This window comes from Symphalangus syndactylus, chromosome 1 (genome assembly GCF_028878055.3).
Source record: "Symphalangus syndactylus isolate Jambi chromosome 1, NHGRI_mSymSyn1-v2.1_pri, whole genome shotgun sequence".
Taxonomy (NCBI): Eukaryota; Metazoa; Chordata; class Mammalia; order Primates; family Hylobatidae; genus Symphalangus; species Symphalangus syndactylus.
The window spans coordinates 45,803,264-45,826,330 of NC_072423.2; positions in this window are offsets into that span (position 1 = coordinate 45,803,264).

Consider the following 23,067-nt stretch of genomic DNA (forward strand, 5'->3'; position numbering starts at 1 on the left):
ACCAGGCTGGTCTTGAACTCCTGTCCTCAAGTGATCTGCCCGCCTCAGCCTCCTAAAATGCTGGGATTGCAAGCATGAGCCACCGTGCGCAGCCACCAAATGTATTTTCTATCTCATCCCCAAGGTTTGGACACTGAAGTCAGTATTATAGTGAATATATATAGTAGTAAAATACTGAAGTCAATATCACAGTTTTATTACTTTTTTCTTATTCACTATATGATCCTTTTCAAAGAGAAGACCAAAGACTATTTTGATTACTCATTTATTAGTTGAGTAACTGAGGAACTGGCTGAATAACTGGCTAATACCCTGTTACCCAAATTTGAGTTCCAGTTTGCTAAAGAAAATTGAATATGAGAGTCATTCAGACAGGCATTTAAAAAGTAAATATTAAGGACTTTCTGTATGATTAGTCTGAAGACGAGGTACTAGGAAAGATATTGGAATCTCTCCACATAGGGAGAATAGAGTTAACCCATAATTTGTTTCAGATGTCAAAATTGATAACTTCAAACATACACTAAGAGGTCACGAAAAAGTTTACTACTGACTTAATGAGGCTTCCTAGGAAAAGGAGAGAAGGCCTCCCAAGTCGGCATGAAAATGGCTTCAGTGAGCAAGAATATAACATAGGCTCAGAGTTTTATCGTGATTAGGGGGTAGGATGGAAGTGAAGATTTACTTGTGGGGGCCGGTGGTTGCATAATTTGAATCCCATCTGAACCAAAGGAGAGAGGATCTAGATCTCTTATCAACTTACCCAATGTTGGGTAGAAGTAGAAGAGGGAGTGGTGAGGCTTAAAAGCTCTCAAAAGTTAGAAATTGAGAAAATGGGGCCACACTTTTTATTACACAATGTTATATCTTGTGCCCAAGAAGTCTTAAAATGTAAATGTCATCACAAGTCACAGGCAAAAATGTAAAATAATAATGATACGAAATGCAATTAATGTCAACTAGTTATCATTTGATTAATTATTTAAACATGTTTCAGATAATTGGTAAATAAGGACTTTGAAGATGGCCAAATTGTGAACTAGTGTGGTCATAAAATGTTCCAGAAAGCAAGTGAATTAGACAAGGCTTAAAAAGTGATTAAGTTTGACTAGGCCAAAAGATAGGAAGAGGTCGTTCAACCAAAATGCCCTTCTCAATCTCTGTTGAAAATGTATCCTTTTTTTTTTTTTTTTTTTTTAACAATCCAAGTGTATAACAAAAACAGCTTTGGATAAAGTTTGTGGTAGAATATATGGCCCACTGTGCATGGAATTTTCAGACAGGGACAAAGAAAAATAGATTTTAACTTTTGAATTGAGTATTTATTATTTTTGTGATTGCTTTATTTTTTGCTCCATTCATTTTCCCTTTGCACATTTTGCTTGGCGATTCTCACAGATAGGTGGGAAGGTGGGTAGGCATAGATGTCCAAACCATAAAGCAGCTTTCCCTGGGGTCAAAGCAAATCACTGCATAAATCAACATACATGAGAATTTCACAGTCTCTCGGCCTCAGGAGGACTTTTGAAAACTGACATACTGGAGCTTTTCAAGTCGCCTTTGTATAATTTGCAGGATATTCTCAGCATTACTCCCTCACTACTTCCTACAGAAATGTTAGAAAACTTCAGACAGCTGCTTTTGCCTTTGAAACTTTCGGATCTTTTTCTACCCACAGCTTTGTTTTTGAACCTCAACTGCCACAAGCAGCCTTATAAACTGGATTGCCAGAGCTCAGGGATAGCGCACCCTCAGTCGGTCAAATATGAAGAAAATTTTGCAGAAGAAATCTAGTAGGATCCCGCTACCCTACAATAAGGATTTGGAAAGGACTCAAAAGTCCTCCCTCTTCTCTCAAACACTGGGTCCACAGGGCCTTGAACAATTTGTAAAATGCAACAAAAGGAATAAAGATAAAAAACTCTATATACCCTCTGGCAGGGTTTTATGCATTCATACACAATTTCAGTGGGCATTCTGTAGCTCTATGGGAGAAATTGAGCTGCAAGGAGATTCTTTCTTTGTTTTGCTTTTTAGAGAAAGAAGCAGTTGCATTTTTTTAGGTGTAAGTTGAAAAAAGTATATTTTTTTAAAAATCCGACTTTATTTTAGCTCAGATGATCAGTGGAAGAGTGAGGTGAAAGAAGGTAATAGAATTCAAGGAGATAACGGAGCTCAAGGAGATGATGGGGTAACACCCCGTTGCTGGGAAAGTGCTACATTTTTCAAGTGAGGATCCTTACATCTGGGGATTCACAGCATTCCAGTCTTTTTCCCTTACCTGAAAAATAGTGGCTATAGACTTGCTGAGGTTCATTCAACAGATATTTATTGGCACTTAACTTTGCTACTGTATTTCCTAAGAATATAAATTTGAATGTACTTAGTTTTGGTTTCAGGAAACTCCCAATTGCGGTGTGTGAAGAGATAATTGTAAAATAGTTTGATAAATGTATGAAGAAATCTGGGTTGGTATGAAGGGCAGAGAAGGAAGTCTATTAGGAAAGAAAACTTAACACAATGACGTGCCATTCACGTAAGTCTGACAGAGATTATTGCCAAAGGACTCACAAGCAATGGCATTGTTCCCTATGCTTTATTGAGAAAGTGGAGATACACACACACACACACACACAAACACACATGCACACACACATATGTATAAAATATTTTAAAGAAATGGACATGTAACCACAAAAGTAGAAAATAATAATGTCAGAAAATGATAATACATTCCTACAGCATTTTATTAAAATCTTTCTCTAAGAAAATGTGACATTGAGGTTACTGATATTCCTGTTTCACAAGAAAAAAAGTTTATTGGACATGATCACACATTGCATTAAGAATTTAATATTTTGATTTCTAGTTTTCCTACTTCTAATTAATACTCTTCTTAACAACTTCAACTTCAGCTGGGAAAGATTTTAATGGAATAAAGACAATAGTAAGGCCCAGGTAGAAAGAACGGATATGAGCCTGTACCTATTTAAGGAGAGGTAACTTTGGGTAATTTGATTAAGTGGGAAGCTTAGAAGAAACATTGAGCTGATAATGCCATCCTAGTGATAAGAACGTCAGAAATAGTTTCCAATCGAGTGATAAAATATACAAAGCACAATGAAACAACAGAATACAAAACAGTAGTATAAAGTAAATAATAGGATCATAAAATCTTGAACATATTGATGTGAAGATCCAGAAGAGTTGGAGAGATTGTCAAAAAGTGAAAAGGTGGGGAAGGTTTTAACTGAAGAAGAAATGGGCAAAGAGTTAAGAATACAAAGATTTTTTTTTTCTCGGAAGTAGCAGAAATGAAAAGGGACAAAGGTAACCAATATGCTGAGACTTTAAGTGGATAAGATAGAAATAAAGACAGTTCATTTTAGATAGTATAAATATCCTCAGCTAGTTTAGAAGTTGTGGCATCTGCTAACAGTATAGGTGACAAGAATGGGGTTTAAGAGTGGGAAGATTACAGAGGGTTTGGAATATTTAATATGAGGAATGGGGACAAAAGGACATAACTGAAAGAACTGAGAAGGAGGTGAAGATCAAACTTGGATTGGATAGAAAAGATGAAGACGGAAGCAGTGTATTGTATATTTACAATTATACCTGACCAGAAGTAGAGTACATGAGAACAGGAGGTAAGTGTCCTCATTTGGGGCATTGTTTTGGGTGAACGTGAAAAATATTGAGTGATGTGATAGTTAAATGGGTGGATAGCTGAGAGAGTAAATGCCAGCATTAAGTTGAACTGAACGAAGTACTTGTAATGGGGGAACAAGAAACTAGGAAATTTCTTATAGTAAAGACAATAGAAGTTTAAGAATGGAATTAATGAGTGTAGGTTGTAATAATCATGATATTTATTATTATTATTATTATTAAGGTATACAAAATAATATAGCCCAGAGAAAATGTCAGTAAAACATAGGTGGCAAACTATCTTAGATATAAAGAAAAACGATAGAACCACGGTCATAAAGAAAAGTTTAATGCACTTTTATGGGAATTAAAAGACCAAAAAGACCGAATCTAAATATGGGTATATGGAAGTTCAATTGCAGAACTAATACATTCAATCTATCAGATATAACTATTTTGTAGTCAACAAATCAAGACCACCTATAATTGTGTGCATGTGAAAGATTTAAAATCTTTTGTATCCTTAGTGAAACTGGAAACCTCAATACCTTCTTGAAAGTAGAGAGATGACAGTCTAAATTCTCTGACAACAATGTTGCACAGATAGACATGAACCAGATAGTAATCACCATGTGACTTAACCACTTCTTTCTTCAAAATAACCCTTGCATTTTATATCAAGATTTAGAGATGTAGCTAAAGATTTCATCAAAGGAAAATGTGTAAGCTTATAACTTGTATTACTAAGTAAAAAAAGTTGAAAATACGTTATGCTGTCATCAACATAAGCCATTATATGTAGAATAACAATATTAACCAAGAGAAGGTAGAAGAAAATTAACAACATCATTGAGGATTAACAAATATGACAATGAAATAAAAAACATATTTGATTAATAAAGCTTGTTCTCCAAAAACTAACTTAAATAGACCTTTGATAATGAAATACATACATGTTAATTATATATATGTAATATGTGTGATTAGAAATAGGATTTCTCTATTTGACCCTCAAATAATGAAGCCATTTAATTACAAAAGATTACATGTGAATTTATATTTATAAATTTAAAAATTAATGTGATTTTTAATAAAAATATAAAATATAAATAAATATAAGATATAAACAAATTGCTTCAAGAAGAGGCAAAATATCTAAATAGATTTAAAAAAATAAAACTACAGACAATTTTCATTGAATACTTGGCATCTTAATGCCACCAAGACCAGACAATATTAGAATAAGTTCTAATTTTCTAGGATAAATTTTAATTCATTCAAAGATTTCGGGCCATAGAAAAGATCCCAAAAATTCCAGTTTATGTCATACAGCTTAAGACTTAAAGCACACACACACACACGCACACATACATACCACAAAAATAAAACCATATGCCATTCTCACTCATGAACTAGGAGGCAAAGACTCTAACAACAAATAGTAACATTGAGTTTGTATATCATGTTGCACATACATTTCACAAGTATTAATATTTTTTGACTAGCCTTCTGATTATAGGTACAATATTTACTCCTTATCCCTGGGGGATACATCCCAAAACCTCCAGTCGATGCCTGAAATCTTGAATAGTACTGAGCCCTATATAAACCACTATATATATTATGTTTTTTCCTGTACACACATACCTGTGATAAAATTTAATTTATAAATTAGGTACAATAAGAGATTAGCAAAAATAATAAAATAGAACAATGATAACAATATACTTTAATAAATTTTGTGAGTGTAGTCTCTTCTTCTCTCTCACACACAAAATATCTTATTGTAGTATATTCTCCCTTGTGTTCTGTCAATGCAATAACCCAGATGACTACTAAGTTATTAACACATGGGTAGTATAGGCAGTGTGGATATGCTGGAAAAATGGGTGATTCACCCTTAGAGTGAGATGACACAAGAGTTCATCATGCTACTCAGAATGGTACACAATTTAAAACTTAGTTGTTTATTTCTGAAATTTTCCATTTAACATTTTTGGATTACCGTTGACTGTGGGTGACTGAAACTGGGCAAAATGAAACCATGGATAACCAAGAACTACTATATAGTCATTATTATTCTTAATTTCTAGGTAGGAAAGGGAACTGATTTAGAGAGAGAGAGAGTGACCTTTTTGATCTCCTTCAGCAGGCAAAATAAGGAGCTAGAATCTCAGTGATGTGGTTCAGAATCTACTTTAGTCTCCAAAGTGTTCAGTCCTGTGGTGTGCATGGGGAGAAGGCAACAGGCTACCTAGTTCAGCTGGATGTTTTACTCTTACTGATGGCATCAGACAAAATATTGGCTATCAGACATCAGCACAGTTGCACTGACATTGGCTAATATGTATTTGACACCAGTTGATCTAAGACAGAACCAGAATCAAGTCATAAAAGATGGGACACTGAGGGACCCATGCCACAGTGGAAGGGAAAGAGGCCTGGCTGGTGATCATTTTAATACACCACCATGTGAAGGTCTTGAGCGTTTTCATAGACAGGGATGGATCGTGGAAAGAACTGATGGGTGCAACATGTTAACTTCTTAGCTGAGAGTTTACTGGAGTTACAAAATAAACATTTGGATCAGGAATTAGGAACTTTTATTCATTAATTCAAAATATTTATAATAAACACTCACTCCACATGTCATGCCTTACTATAAATTTATGAAATGCCTGTGTTTCTTACTCTTGTGGACATTGAAACTGATAATGAGAAAGTGAGCAGTAGACTTAAAGCAAATAATTATCTTTAAAAATACCTACTGACATTTTATTCTGGAACAGGCTGTTGGACTAAGAATCAGCTGACTCTTGGACACGCTTTAACTCATGACATTTTTCAGGGACTATTTGCATTTTCTAAATCTATTAGTATATTTTCCTCTGCAGAATAGAAATAATAATATCAGCAGGGTGAACTCTATTAAGGTACTAATAAAATAACGTGTGAAAGCAAATTTAAAGCAAGTAGTATTATACTCCAGATAATCAAAGACAAATATGCCTGAAGATTATAAATTGTAACTTTAAAGACACGTGGTGATAATATTTTATTTTTTTAATCTAGGGAATAAACTAATTGCTATTAACATTATATCACTATGGAATCATTAGAAGATAATTACACAAGGATAAAGAATCCATTGTCAAGTAAGCTATACACGGGCATATCTCATTTTACTGTGCTTTGCTTTATCATGCTTCTCAGATATTGTGCTTTCTTCAGAATTGAAGGTTTGTGGCAATCTTTCTTTGTGCAAGTCTATTAACACATTTTTTCCAATATCACGTGCTCACCTCCTGTTTCTGTGTCACATTTTGTAATTCTCATAATGTTTCAAACTTTTTCCTTATTATATTTGTTGTGGTGACGTGTGATTACTGACATCTGATGTTACTACTGTCATTGTTTTGGGACACCGTGAACCATGCCCACATAAGACAATTAACTTTGATAAAGATTGTATGTGCTCTGACTGTTCCACTGACTGTTTCTCCCCTGCACTTTCTCTCCTCAGATGTCCCTGTTCTTTGAGACACAACAATACTGAAATTAGGCCAATTAATAATCCTATAATGGCATCTAAGTGTGCAAGAGAAAGAAAGGGGAACACATCTCTCACTTTAAATCAAAAGCTAGGCTGGGGGAAGGGGCTTACATTTGTAATCCTAGCACTTGACAGGCTGAGGCTGAGGATTATTGAGCCCAAGAGTTTGAGATCAGCCTGCGCAACACAGCAAGGCCCCATCTCTAAAAAAAAAAAAAAAAAAAAAAAAAAAATTTAAATTAGCTGAGTCTGGTGGTACATTCCTGTAATCTCAGCTACTTGGGAAGCTGAAGCAGGAGGATCTCTCAAAGCCAGGAATTCGAGGTTGCAGTGAGCTATGCTTGCACCACTGCACTTTTGCCTGAGTGAAAGAGTAAGATCCCATCTCATAACAAAGGAAAATTGATCAAAGCCTAGAAACAATTAAACTTAACGAGAAGAGGTCAAAAGCTAGGCTTCTTGTGTCAAACAAAGGAAAATTTTTTGAAGGAAATTAAGAGTGCTACTCCAACAAGTACATGAATGATAAGACAGAAAAGCAGCCTTATTGCTGATATAGAGAAAGCTTCTGTGATCTGAATAGAAGATAAAGCCAGCCACGACATTTCCTTAAACAGAAGCCTAATCCAGAGAAAGGGCCTAAATCACTTCAATTCTATGAAGGCTAAGAGGTGAGGAAGCTACAGAAGAAAAGTTGGAAGAAAAGTCAATGTCTGGCTTCAAAGCTTCAAAGGACAGGCTGACTCTCTTATTACAGGTTAATACAACTGGTGACTTTAAGTTGAAGACTGTACTCATTTACCATTCTAAAAATCCTAGAGCCCTTACGATTAATGCTAAATCTACTCTGCCTGTTCTCTACAAATGAAGTAACAAAGCCTGGATGATGGCTCATCTATTTACAGCATGGTTTACTGAATATTTTAAGCCCACTATTGAGAACTATTCCGCAAAATAGAATTCTCTCAGAATATTGCTGCTCATTGACAATACACCTGGTAACTCAAAAGCTCTGATGGGGCTGTACAAATAAATTAATGTTGTTTTCATGCCTGCTAACACATTTATTCTGGAGCTCAATGGATCAAGGCATAATTTCAACATTCAAGTCTTGTTATTTAAGAAATACATTTCATAAGGCTATAGTTGCCATAGATAGTAATTCTTCTGATGGACCTGGGCAAAGTAAATTGAAAACCTGATGGATTGGATTTATAATTTTGGATACCATTAAGAACATTCCTGGCTCAAGGGAAGATGTCAAAATATCAACATTAACAGGAGTTTGGAAGAAGTTGTTTTCAACCCTCATGATAACTTCAAGGAATTCAAGACTTCAGTTGAGGAAACAACTGCAGTGTGATGGAAGAGTACCACATTTGAAGAGAAGCAAGAGATCTCTCTCTAGCAAGAGAACTAAAGTAAGAAGTGGAGCCTGAAGTTGTGACTGAATTGCTACAATCTTATGATAAAACTTGAGGAGATGAGGAGCTGCTTTTTATGGATGAGCAAGGAAAGTGATTTCTTGAGATAGAATCTGCTGCTGGTGAAGATGCTCTGAACATTGTTGAAATAGCAACAATGGAGTTATAATATGACATAAACATGGTTGATAAAGTGGCAGCAAGGTTTGAGAGGATTGATTCCAATTCTGAAAGAAGTTCTACTGGGGGTAAAATGCTATTTAACAGAATTGCATGCTACAGAAAAATGTTTAGTGAAAGGAAGTGTCAATCAATGTAGCAAATTTCGTTGTTGTCTTATTTTAAGAAAATGCTGCAGCCACTCCAGCCTTCTGCAACCATGACTCTGATCAGTTAGCAGCCATCAACATGAAGGCATTACCCTCCATCAGTAAAAAGATCTCAACTCACTGAAGATTCAACTTACTAGTAGCATTTTTTTAGCAATAAGGCATTTTTAACTTACAGTAGGTATTTTGTTTTTAAAAACATAATACTATTGCATACTTGATAGATTACAATATAATGTAAACATAACTTTAATGTGCAAAAAAAGTCCTTAACTTGTTTTCTTGCTATACTCACTTTATTGTAGGTCTGCACCAAACCCGCAATATCTTTGAGATATGCCTGTATATATACAAAATATTAAGAGAAAACAAAATGATTTCTCTGTGGTTTAGTAATTTTTGTCATTATTATTTTTATTTCTTTTTAAAATTTTGCTCACCTCACAAGTTATCCATTGTTCCTTGTAAGGAAGATTAGATAAGGGGTTAGAAGATGAGAGTGGAATTCAGACTAATTGGCAGCTAATGTGTTCATGTGTCTCAAAAAGAATTGAGAACAGTTGTTAAGAAACCCTCATTCATGTCATCTAGCACTAATTGGTGGTAAAACAATCCACATATGGAAATGAAATTAGGAACCCAGGGGAAAAGAAGTCCAAGCTAAAATGAGAGCAAATTGCATAGCAAACATTACTTATATTATGATACCAAATAAAGGAAAACAGTACCAAGAATTAAGCCCACATGAGCAAAAAAGAAATTCGATTTCTATTTGCATGCCAAAATTTCTTTTACTTAGATGCAAATCTATAAGCCTAACATTTAAAACTTCTAGATTTGCTTATTTCCTCTTTCCCATTAGTTTAACTGTTTATATCTTAAAAGCAAACAAACACCATTTTAAAAATAATTTGATGAATTGTCTACTTATAAAATTCTATGAACATTTTAATAGTACACTCAAATGAGAAATGAACATTGTAATGAAAACTACAAGACGGAATAAGAGGGAAGTGGTTTTTGTTGTTCTAAAGGATATTTAAGATAGATATTTTAGTAAGGTTTAAGCCATGAAAACTTGGAATTTGGAGAGAACATCCTTGCCCGAGCAGTGAGTAGGGGGCACTTCTATTACTTTACTAACAGAGGATAGGCGGTATGCCCCTAAAGTACTCCAAAAAGTATCATAGTCTAAAGAATGACAATAACATTTCACATTTACATAGTATTTTGCACAACTAGGCATTCTTTCTTTCATGCTGGTTTTTATTTTCAAAAGTATTAAGCCATATGAAAAATTATGGAATACAGAAATTTAAAGTTATTCCCACAAAGAAAATCAGAAAAAATCAGATATTGTATTTATGTTATTGCTTTTCTTACATTTGATTTTTTTGTTTCTAAATTGATTTACCTCTTCAGCTATTTTTTATCCTTTCATAATTTTTACTGTTCCTAGATAATGTTGTTATTAATAACAATCAATTAAAATGTTTTTATTTTAGTATTTCCCCATTTCTCTTTTTAAATAAATTTATTTTCTTTCAATATGAAAAAATGCAGATTATAAAAATGTTGATAATATGAAAGGAACAGAATGAAGAAGACTCTCTTCCAAAGAAGTTTTTTTTAAAATTTTATTTCTTAGTTGACAAATAATTATTGAAACATCACTATGTACCGCATAATATTCAGGGGGTACATAGTGATGTTTCAATACATATAATGCATAGTGATCATATCAGGGTAATTAGCATACTTGTCATCTCAAACATTTATCAATTATTTGTGTTGGGAATGTTCAATATCCTCCTTCTAGCTATTTGTAACTACATACAATTGTGAACTATAGTTATCCTACAGTGCTATAGAACAGTAGAACTTACCCCTTCTAACTGTAATTTTGTAATGTTCAACAAATCTCTCTTCCTATCCCTGTCTTCTCCCTACACTCCTCAATCTCTAATGAATTGTTTTAATGCACTGGTGCATTTACTACTGGATTTTTGTCTGCACATGTCTGCACATTGGTATATGCAAAATTGGATCTATAAAGTACTGAAAAAATAATTTCTATATGCCTTATAAAAGTCATCCAATATTATTTTAAGGTGTCTAATAGACAAAGAAAAAAATAGGTTGAGGAGAATTTTTAAACATTTTTCTCCCCTGCCCCCCAAAAAAAAACTTACTTATAAGCTGAAGAATATATTTAACAAGACTAAATCTAATGGGACATCTGAACTTGAGGTTCATATCATTTAAGGGATAATCCTTTATTAGTTTGTAACATCACTTTCTACATTTTGATTCCCTAATATTTATTCCACTCTCATTTGTATAAAATGTTGTTTACAAAACTGTGTACTATAGTGGTCAGTGTGCCATAACTAGCTCACAGGAAAACTTCAGATTATCTTAAATTTTTTAGAGAAACACAGTCTCAACTGTTAAAGACTGCATGATCTACCAGCTCAAGGTAGTTCACAGTTTGAGGCAGTTAACATTAGATCACATACATATCTTTATAAAACTGTGTTTGTTTATGGACTCTGTGATGTAAAACAAGAATTGCATGGCAATCAATTTGCCACAGAAAATAAGGATAGTGATAAATCTAATCTGACTAAGGATTAGGAAGTTGTACTACAGGTGGAAAAATGCCTGTAGTAAGCAATGGTGGCTATTTAAGAATGAAATACGGCTGGGTGTGGTGGCTCACACCTGTAATCCCAGCAATTTGGGAGGCCAAGGCAGGTGGATCACCTGAGATCAGGAGTTCGAGACCAGCCTGACCATCATGATGGAGCCCCATCTCTACTAACAATACAAAAATTAGCCAGATGTGTAATCCCAGCTACTCGAGAGGCTGAGGCAGGAGAACTGCTAGAACATGGGAGGCGGATGTTGCAGTGAGCAGAGATCATGCCATTGCACTCCAGCCTGGGCAACAGGGCAAGACTCCATCTCAAAAAAAAAAAAAAAAAAAGAAATAAAATACGATTTCTTTTGATGTAAGTTTATTAGCTTTTTCAGACAACTACTAAGTTTTAAAAACATGAATACTCCTTAAGTTATTTGGACATAATTTCTTAAAAAACAGACCATTCAGGTATTTATTTTGGTAGGGGTACAGTGAAAAAATTAATGAGAAAATAGATTGTCAGTACTGGAAAATAGTTGGACCCTCTGGCCTAGGGCTTGAAAAGTACTATATTTCAAAATTATTGATGAAGAATAATTATTTCAATTTTTATGAATTTATTATCTATTTCTAAAGCTCTCATGTGAGATAATTCAGTTTGGCATAAAATTCTGAGTGGTAAACTCTTCTTCTCTAAACACTATGGATTCATTTTCAGTATTTTAAAACACTGAATGAGGGAGTGCATTCAGAAAATAAAAGTATATTTAATTTTAGAAACCTCATTTAGTGTTAAGAAATATTGAACTTTTACAGAAAATTATTGACAGAATGGTAATGATATACTACTTCACTTAATTCCAGAAACTTAAGGTTTCTCTAGAAGACAAGGTTTTTTAACCTAGAATTTGTTTGTCCACTGAAAAAGTATATATTCTTGTATGATATATGTAGGATGTTTGTGGAAATGAACCATAGCTTTCATTGGTTTTTTAGTCAGTTCCCTGATCAATCCTACCTTCCACTCCCAATATTTTTTTCCACCTAAATCTAAAGCTTTATAGCTGCTAAATCAATAGGTATATTCTATTTTATCCAATTTATTATGTTTTCAAGAAACAATTTTATTTTTTGTTTCCTTCGATATAAACTTTTTTATGATAAGTAGATTGAATAAAAGCCATGCTTTTTTAAATCCTCTGGTTTTCTTTATTGGATGAAAGTAAATATGGAGAAAGAAATATCACAAGATAATCTTCCTGGTGAATTTAAACACTGTATATTCTTCCTCTGTGGCAAGGTCAGTAGCAATCTTGGAAAATGAGAACCTTGAAATAGACTCACAAAGAGAAAGGATACTGTAGACGCAGGCTGTTATGGAAAAAGCAATGTGCTATTCTACACTTTGATCTTTAAAGCCAGTTGTCATCCTGCATAGGTTCTGGAGACTTTGTGGTTCTGGCAATGTCTATGCTGCTAAAACTCAGCATGCTGGACTCATTGAGATTCATTTAAATTACTCACTTGGATTCCCAAGGTCCTGTACTTCAGTTTTGTTTTGACTTTCAGGCATCACTGAACCAAAAATAAAAAGCAAAGAACAGCCAAAACCATAGCATCTCATTTCATTTCAAGATTGAATTTGGGAATTTGCAAGAGAAATGATTTTGACACAGAGGAATGCTCAGTATTGTTGGGAACGCTTGTAAAAACCAAGAATCTTTTCAGGAATTGAGCCTGATGATTTGGTTGATAAGAAAGTGAAGAAACCAGGTAAATATCAGGTGATTATTACCTGGTTTGGGGTTTTGCTGCAAACATTTTGCAGAGCTCTAACTGTGATGTGCATTAGTCACGCTACTGGAGCAGAAAATCAATAAAACGAGGTTCCAAAAATAAAATATTCTTTTGGAATGTTGCTCTGAACTAATTAGCAATGAGTCATTTAAAAGGACTTACCTGTCATTAGGGTGAATAAAAGGTATTTACTAAAATCCGTTTCCCGACAAAACATTTTTTGAGATTGAAAACGAAAGAAAAGATTAAAAACTTTGAGTCACAAAGTGACTTTTATTTTGACAATAAATAACACAGAAGTCACATTGTGAAATGAGAAACTTAATCATTTTTCTGTCATGTTATTTGTCAAAATATAGAAGAAAAAATGACAACTCAGAAATAGAAGGTAACTTTATTATTTATTTATTTTTATTTGCTATTTGAAAGTCATGAGAAAAAAAAGAAGCTACATCCGTTGATGATTTTGGATCACAGATCAGAGTGCAAACAGATCACAGTTGCTTACTTCTTAATATTTTTCAAGTTAAACTTTTTTAATTTTCTGAGCTCTCCAAGTAGATAAAAATTATTTTTAATAAAGTAGTTCTTGCATTCTCTAATTTAAAAGTAAAATTTAGCATTAGATTGTGTAGATATATGGCCTCTACATTTAAGAATTCTGTCTTCTAATAAATATACTTAGATATACATATATACAAGTATACATCCATATATATGTCCTAATGTTCTATGGTTAATAGTTGAGTTGGATTTAGCATTATATACTGCTTTAAATAATTTTAGATCAGTTAGATTTGCTTAGTCTGATCTGATATTTTTTCCATTTCAGAAAATTGTGTTTAAAATATGGAATTCTCATATGGCTTAGAAATAGTTGAAAGAAATACAGATATTACTTTCTAAACATTCCAACTAATAAAAGAGATGAAGTCTCAGACATAATAAAACTTCAGATAATTGTATTTAAATACTTAGATTTGAAATTGAATTCTTTACACTTGTCTTCAGATAATAGCAGTGCCTGTAATATATTCTGAGAATTTGCCACTTCTCAAAACAAAATCACAACTAGTAAGCAAACTGTGAAACTGCGATTACTCATGAGGTAAATAACTGCCTGTTATTTTATCGAATCAGTTATTCAAATCATCTCTAGGACTCACCAGGTCACTTCCCAATCTGATAGAAACAAAACAAAACAAAACAAAGCTTAACATAAATCCCTCTTTCTATTTACTCTTTTCCCATTTCCTCTCTCTCTCCCTCTTTTTTTTTCTCTTTCATTTCCCCCTCTTCCTTTGACCCTATTTCTCTGGGGAGAGGTTTCTCTTCTGATGCCTCATTTCAGGCATTTGGACTTGGACTTGTTGACCCCATTACCACCCCCATCCCACCATCAAACTCAATATGACATCTATGCCCTGTGTGTGTGCACATCTGCTGAACCAGGCCGATGTCAGGGAATCACTCAATTCCTGGCACAACTGCAAAAATCCAAAGAGAGAAACAAAGCAAGTCCAGGAGAGTCATCAATAGGAAGGTTTGGGCAGAAGGGAATTCACATAATGAGCCCGAAAGGTAGAAAATAAAATAAGATGAGTCAGGATGGGTAGGCAATTGAGCACAGTGTGACTAGTAGAGAAAATCCCTGAATTCTGAAGCTATTTCTGATGAAACAAATGTCGTTTCAAACTTGGACAGCAAGAAAGCTGTCAGGACAATTATCAAGCCTGAACATCAGAAGGAACATTTCTATTCTCCTGTTCAGAATTATTTAATGTAAAAAAATAGGACAATGGACCATACTAAATACATTAATTCATTAGCTTACAGTAGTAAAAAAGCAATTAAAGTACTATTAAAAGACTTGTGGGTCTATGCGAGAATTGTCAACTGGTATCTCATTTATTTTAAAATATCCCTTGTGTACTGGCTTCACAATAAGAAGGGCTGCCAACCTTTTTGAACACTCAGTGGAATCAATTGCAAATCAGCTTCTCTTAGGATAAAAGAGAAATTTTATAAATTTATTTTTGAACACAATTTTGAAAGAACTCAAAGCCTGAGAATTGACAAATTAAGAATGCACTATCTAATTTATTTTAACAGAATGCAGCAAAGTATCAGAGGATGGGGAAGGAGAAGCAGAGAAAGCAACGCCTTATTAGCAAGGAAGAGAACGAATATGTAAAGCATAAATTGTATCAGATTAAGGGTTACAAAATAAACTTATGAAAGAGAAACTCTATGGAACATATTTGGTTTTTAATTTACCATTTGATATAGGATATTATAAATGTTTGCTTGCAAATTAATTTAAAACTATTCAGAATTTCTTAAAAAGCCATTTCAACCAAGAATTGACTAAGAAAGAAAAGATAAACTAATGACAAATGGTAATATATGCATTTGGGAAAGGTGCCAATGTGAAATCCTGCCATAATATTTTAATGAATTAGAAATACATGAGATTGTGGATCAAATTAAGCTGGGGTGATTCTAATTCCCTAAAGACTGGAGAAATTTTCTCTGCTTGAAAATCTGAGCTTTCCTTTCAGTGTTATTTTTTAATGTCTGTGATTTCATTCTAACTGGTTTTGCCTTGCATAGAAGTGGACAGGCAAAGCTACTTGGAAGAAGGAACTCAGGAAATTGTGTTCAGAATTCATGAACTCCTTATAAGACTCATTTCTTTATCGATTGCTGATCTTGAATGAATCACTTAGATTTTTGGTATCAAAATTTTCTTGTATAATATGGGAAAAACAATACTTTTTTTTTTTAACAAAAGCTTTTGTTATCAGGACAAAATAAGCAAAGAAATATCCAGGCCCATATTTTGAAGTACATGAAGAGAATTGTGAGTAGGTAGTGCTACTGCATAAATTTGATTAGTTTATTTCCCCCCTTTTAATGTATGTGGTTCAAAATGCTCATTTTTCGATAAGGAAGTGAGAGCTCAGAGACACAAAGACCACTGTTTAAGTAAACCTGCTTAATTAGTTAGAAGTCCACAGGATATCAAATGTCCTAAATGCTAGGCCAGCACTCTTCATTTTCCTATTTAATCCTTTGTTTTTACTTGTTTACTTTTCTCTAAAACTTTTTTTTTTCCCCTCAAAGCTCATGATGGATAAAAGCATTGCATTTTCTTCACTTTAATCAGTTTTAACATGAAGCCAAAAGTCTTCACATGCTAGCGTTCTACTTCATTACCTATAAGCCACATCTTCTCAAACGTTCCTAACTCAGGTCAAAATCACTGTTAAGAAAAACAAATATCTTGGATTTTTTTTCATCAAAGTCTTAATTTTCTCTCAAAAGCTTACATTATAATGAATATTATTTTTACACTACCTAAAAGAAATGCTTAAAGTTACCTGTAAACCTCTCTCCTTTATCAACATATTTTCATGAAACAATTGGCATTCTATTGATTTTTGGATAAAGTTTTTGCCATTCATTATATTTCTATAAATAACACAGAATTCTAACCTCATCAGGTATCCAATTGTACAGTGGAAATGTTGTGATACATTTTAATGGGTATCTTTTTAAATGACAATAAATTATTTTCATGCATGATTTTCTCTCTTAATACTTCCATCTTTTAAAACTGACCTTATCCACTGCTGTAGGAAAGAGGCCACCACAGAACATCACAAACATTAATGACCAACAAAGCTAATTTATGTTTGTTAATTTTTAAAACTCTAGTTCTGAGGCTAAATGATAGATTTGAAAGAATGTTTGCTGAGCAAGTTAATTTTATTTTATTTTATTTTCTGCCACTGAGGAAACATAATTACTTCTCTGGAATGGGTAAGATATGATACAAATATGAGATAAATATGGTTCTGCTTCCATGTGGTTAAATACAGTTCAGCTCTTAACAGACCACAAATGACAATAAATTCTGAACAACACACGCAAAACAAATTACCTGAAATCTCTGAAGAATGAGAAAAACCAGGTTGATTTGGTTTACCTAAATTTTGAAGAAAAGAGCAGTATGAAGTGAGTTTTCCATTGTTACAGCTTTAGTGGAAGGGCAAATCTTAGTCATAGAGCAGTGTGGCCTGGAGTGGCTAAGACTCTCAGAAAACCCATTGTCAATGGCCTGAAGAACCAGGGTCAACGCATTTACCAGAAAGTAGATATTGGGAATATCTTAAAGAAAAGAAGCAGAAAAGCAGAGACCCAAAGTCTGTGTATAAACTCTGTCCATATATCTGGTTAATCTCTATGTTATAAATGACAAAGCTAATTCAATGCGACTTGCAGATAATAAATGAATTCAACTGCTTTTTCAGTTGCCCATTTTAAGTGAGTCAGATATTGCAAATTTAGCTAAGTTAATTTCTTTACAAAAGTCAATCACCCTGTTTTGGAGGAGTAGAATAGAATCCAGAGTCTCCACAGCCTAATAGTCATAATACCCAGGGTATAATCTGCAGTTTCCCAAAACACGAGGAACAGGAAAATGTCACTTATTCTCAAGGGCAAAGACAATCAACAGAAGGCAACTATAAGATGACATTAGACTTATCAAACAAGAAGAAATCATGATAAAAATGAAATGAATGAAACAAAAAAAATCTCAAGATAAAAATTAAAATATTGTTAAAAATGAAAATCTTATAACTGAAAAAATAAAATTAAAAATCCTCTGAATGGGCTTAATAATGTCAATTAAAATGAGACAGGAAGTTGTCAGTGAACTTGAAGTTAGATTAAAACTTATCACATCTGAAGAAAAAGGTTTTAAAAAGGCTAAAGAAATGAATAGGCCCTGAGGGGCCTGTGAGACAATATAAAAAATATCTCATATAATTGAAGTTGGCATGTCAGAAATAGAGGAAAGTGAAAATAAGGTAGAAAATATTTGAAAAAATAATTGCTTAAAATTTCCCAGATTAGGTAATAGATATAAATTTTTAGATTTTAAAAGTTTAGTTAAATCCAAACAGAATAAATAAAAAAGAAAACCATGCCTAGGGCCAACATAGTCAAATGACTGAAAACCAAATATAAACACTGAATTTTGAAATAACTAGGAAGAAAATGGCACATTCATTACCTACAAGAAATAAAAACTAAAATGACCGTAGATGTCTCATCAGAAATTGTGAAGACTAGAAGGCAGTGAAACATATTTAGAGTGCTGAAATAATAATAATAATAGAAACTTAACCACAAATTCTATATCCAAAATAGTAACCTTCAAAGATGAATGCCAAATTAAATATTTTTAGGTACAAGAAAACTAAGGCAACGTAGTGAGAGCATACTGACCCAAAAGTAATGTCAAAACAAAACCCTCAGGGTGAAGGAAAACAATAGCAAAAGGAAACTTGGATCTTCACAAAGAAATTTTAAAAACTGGAATTTTTATAAATTTCTAGAAAAATTTCAGTTTTCTTCTGTACAAAATGGTAAAAATAATATATTATTAGAAGGCTATTACTAAGGTTTAAGTAAATAAAATGTTTGTAAATTACTTAATAAAGAGCTTGATATATAAGAACATTTGGTAAATGTGTATAATCCCCATAATCATCATTGTCACATTCATTATCAATACCATTATCAACATCATGATCATCATCACTGGGACTGTAATCAATTTCACATGATGTTTCTACTTTCAGAGTTTCAGGTAGAGAGTTTATTGTTACTAGTTTTTCCTTTTGGTTTCTAAAAGAATATCCTCTACTCTTTCAGGAAACTCCAATGTTTGCTGAACAAATTTGGATGGCTTTTGGTTTCTTGAGATCATATAAGACCTGTATAAACGTCCCATTATTATAGGAGTTATTAAGAAATTATTTTAGGGAACTAGAAAGGGTAAGAGTCCACGATAAGATTTTTTCTTTTAATAAAAAAGCAGCCCCCACAACATTTACTTTCTAATAGAAAGCAGCTGGAAAAGCCAGAGCTGCAAGCATAGATATGCAAGCCAAATGCAGGTGGCTAAGAGCCAGGTGTACCCAATATGACAATTCTGGCTCCCTTTTCTTTGTCACCACGTGTGCGGGTGTCATGGCACTGGCCAGGTAGAAGCCACATGTGCAGGTGTCATGGCGACAGCCAGGTAGAAGCCACATTTGCATAATAAAAGGTTAGCTTGGGAGACTCAGTCTTTTCATGGGCTATGTGAATGACACACCTGGTCGAACCAGTCTCCTGGGTCCTGTGTAAATCAGACACCACCTCCTTAAGCCTCTCAATACAACCGACTGCTTTCTGCTACAAGTGGGGTTATTCTGTTTGGAGCCCTCCTCCCCCAGTATGGGGGAGCTGTTCTTTTCTTTCTTGCCAGTTAAACTTTCTACTCCTTGATCCATTCCACATGTGCATCCATGTTACTAATTTTCTTGGCGTGAGACAAAGAACGTTGGGTGGTTCCCCAGACAACAGAGCCATTTCACCATTTTATCTTCAAAATGTACCCTTAACTAAAATCCACAAGTAGATTGTCTTTATTTCCTACACATCATACTTATTCTGATATTTTCTCATGCTGACTCTTTCCCTTTTAATAACCTCTACTCCCTCTCTTTATGTCAGTAAAAATCCTACTCATGCTAACTTCTAAAGTTAGTTCTCATTCATTAACTGACATCTGACCCTGTTTGTTCTCATGAATTACTCCTTTTTCTGAAAGGTTTTTCTGTTAAATATACCTGCATTACCATCTAATCATTGTGCATGCACATACTTTTAATCGTTCCTTAGCTGTTGTCTCTTTGCCACATCTTATACCTCAACAAAAATGAAAGTCTCTGAAGGTCATCATCAAGTTTTTGAATTGTGTCTTGTAAAATTATATTTAATAGCATAGAATAAGTCCTACAAATAACAGTTTATAGTTATCCAGTAGTTAAACTAACTAAATAGGTAAGTACTGCCTTTCATCCATGGAAGATCAAAATACACTATACGAGGTGAATTAATCAAGGAAGGAGAACAATGCTAGGGAAAATATGTACTCAGGAATGTGAAAACTTCAAAGGAAATGAATATTCTTTTTGGAAAGATAATTGTTTAAAGGTCTGCAAAAGCTGATTACAATTGGTCCTCTCCATTAGGTATCTGTATATACTCTTTTATCTGTATCTGTATAATTTTTGTTGTTTCTTTTAACAGATAAAATGAAAGTTGGTGTTTGTTTGCTTGTTTATTTATTTGAAACACTATATTAAAAAGATTATTAAATTGTACTCAAAAGACCTTGACTTACTTGGCCACTGAATTATTAATATAATTTAGATGGACAATTAAACTCACAGAGCCTCACATATAGAAGAATGAAACTGGATTCCTATCTCTCGCCATATACAAAATTTACTCAAGATGATTTAAAGACTTAAATCTAAGACCTGAAACTATAAAAATTCTAGAAGGAAACCTAGGAAAAACTCTTGTGGACATTGGCCTAGGCAAATAACTTATGGCCAAGAACGCAAAAGCAAATGCAACGAAAACAAAGATAAATAGATGGAACTTAATTAAACTAAAAAGCTTCTGCACAGCAAAAGAAATAATCAACAGAGTAAGCAGACAACCTGAAGAATGGGAGAAAATATTTTTAAACTAAGCATTCCATGAAAGACTAATATCCAGAATCTATAAGAACAAAATAATCACAAATAAGTTTACACAAATAAATCAGTAAGAACAAAACAAATAATCCCATTAAAGAATGGGCAAACTACAGGAACAGAAATTTCTCTAATGAAGATATAAAAATGGCCAACAAATATATGAAAAACTCCTCAACATCATTAATCATCAGGGAAATGCAAATTAAAACCACAATGAGATACTACCAGACCCCAGCCAGAATGGCCATTATTAAAAAGTAAATAAACAATAGATATTGGTGCAAATATATTTAAAAAGGAATGCTCACAATGCTGGTAGGAATGTAAATTAATACAACCTTTATGGTAAACAATATGGAGATTTCTCAAAGAACTAAACGTAGATCTACCATTCAATCCAGCAATCCCACTACTGGATATCTACCCAAAGGAAAATAAGTCATTATTTAAAAAACACACCTGCATGTGTATGTTTATACAGCACAATTCACAATTGCAAAGATATGGAATACACCTAAGAGCCCCTCAGCCAATAGGTGGATAAAGAAAATGTGGTATACACACACACACACACACACACACACTGGAATACTACTAAGACCTTTAAAAACAAACGAAACAAACAAACAAAATGATGCCTTTTGCAGCAACTTGGATGGAACTGGAGGCCATTATCCTAAGTGGAGTAACTCAGGAATAGAAAACCAAATACTGCACATTCTCCCTTATAAATGGAATCTTAGCTATGGGAAACAAAGGATGGAGACTGATATAATAGACACTGGAAACTCAGATGTGGGGAGAATAGGAGAGGGTGAGAAATGAAAAGCTATCTGTTGGGGACAATGTACACTGTTTGGGTGACAGGCACACTAACATTCCGGACTTCACCACTGTACAGATCATCCATTTAATCAAAAATCACTTGTACCCCCAAAGCTATTGAAAATAAAATAAAATAGATAAACTCACAGAACCTCAGTTTCCACATCTAGAGAGAAAAAAAGTAATAAAATCTAACTGGACCATATATATGCATTTATATTATGTACTTTGGAAAATTAGATTGTAAAATAAAATTATTTTTAGCTCAACCATCCTATAAATAACTAATATTTTCTTAACATTTGATATAGGAAGCATAATCCTTCTAGTAGCAATTATTTTAAATAAACTTAATGGCTTGCTTTGGAAAGTTTTTTATATCTAAGAGAGCTCAAGTTGAGTGTACTTGTAAAAACTATAAATAATAAATGTTTGCACTTATTTGATGCAGTCTGAGAAGTTCGTAGTATTCTGTAAGCTACTTAATTAAGGAAAACCAATTAAGTGGCACTTGGTTAAAATAAGACAATTAAAAACAAGAGGTAACTTCCAGGATTGATAAATTATATTTCTTCACTCTTTGAATTCAAAGCCATACACTTTTAAAATGTTACCTTTTAATACCAAGAATATCCTTCTATCAATAAAATCCAAGGAGTTCTCTTTAAAAAGCCTCATGGACTAGGCTTGCCCAAGGTCATCCATTCTTTCACACTGTAAACTAATTTTTAGAAATGACATGTTTTACTGAAGGCTGATAAAAATGAGGTCTTTGGACGAGAGTTCATGAATATAAAGAGGTTAAACAAACCTCACAAGAGTTTCAAACTCTTAACCTTAGGCTTCTTACTACTATATTTTAGTCCTTTCATAAAATAAGCCACAGGAAGTGCAGTATTTATAGATGTATGACTGTGTATAAATATGTACATATCGATATATGAACGTATGCAACTGTACTGTCCATACATATTAGAGATGGCTTTTTGAGGTGAAACACATCTTGACAGATCACCAAATAAAAAGTGCTTTATTACTGCTTTTTATACACATGAACTCAGTGAAAAATGAGAGTCGGCATATATAAAAATGGTAATGAGTCAATTTTACTTAAAAACAAGATTTTTAAATAGATTGTAATACACCTATCCAATACAGCTAACATAATCTAGCATTCATCATGATGGGTGAGGTTTAATATTTTCATAAATTGGAGACTGATGGTTATTGTAAA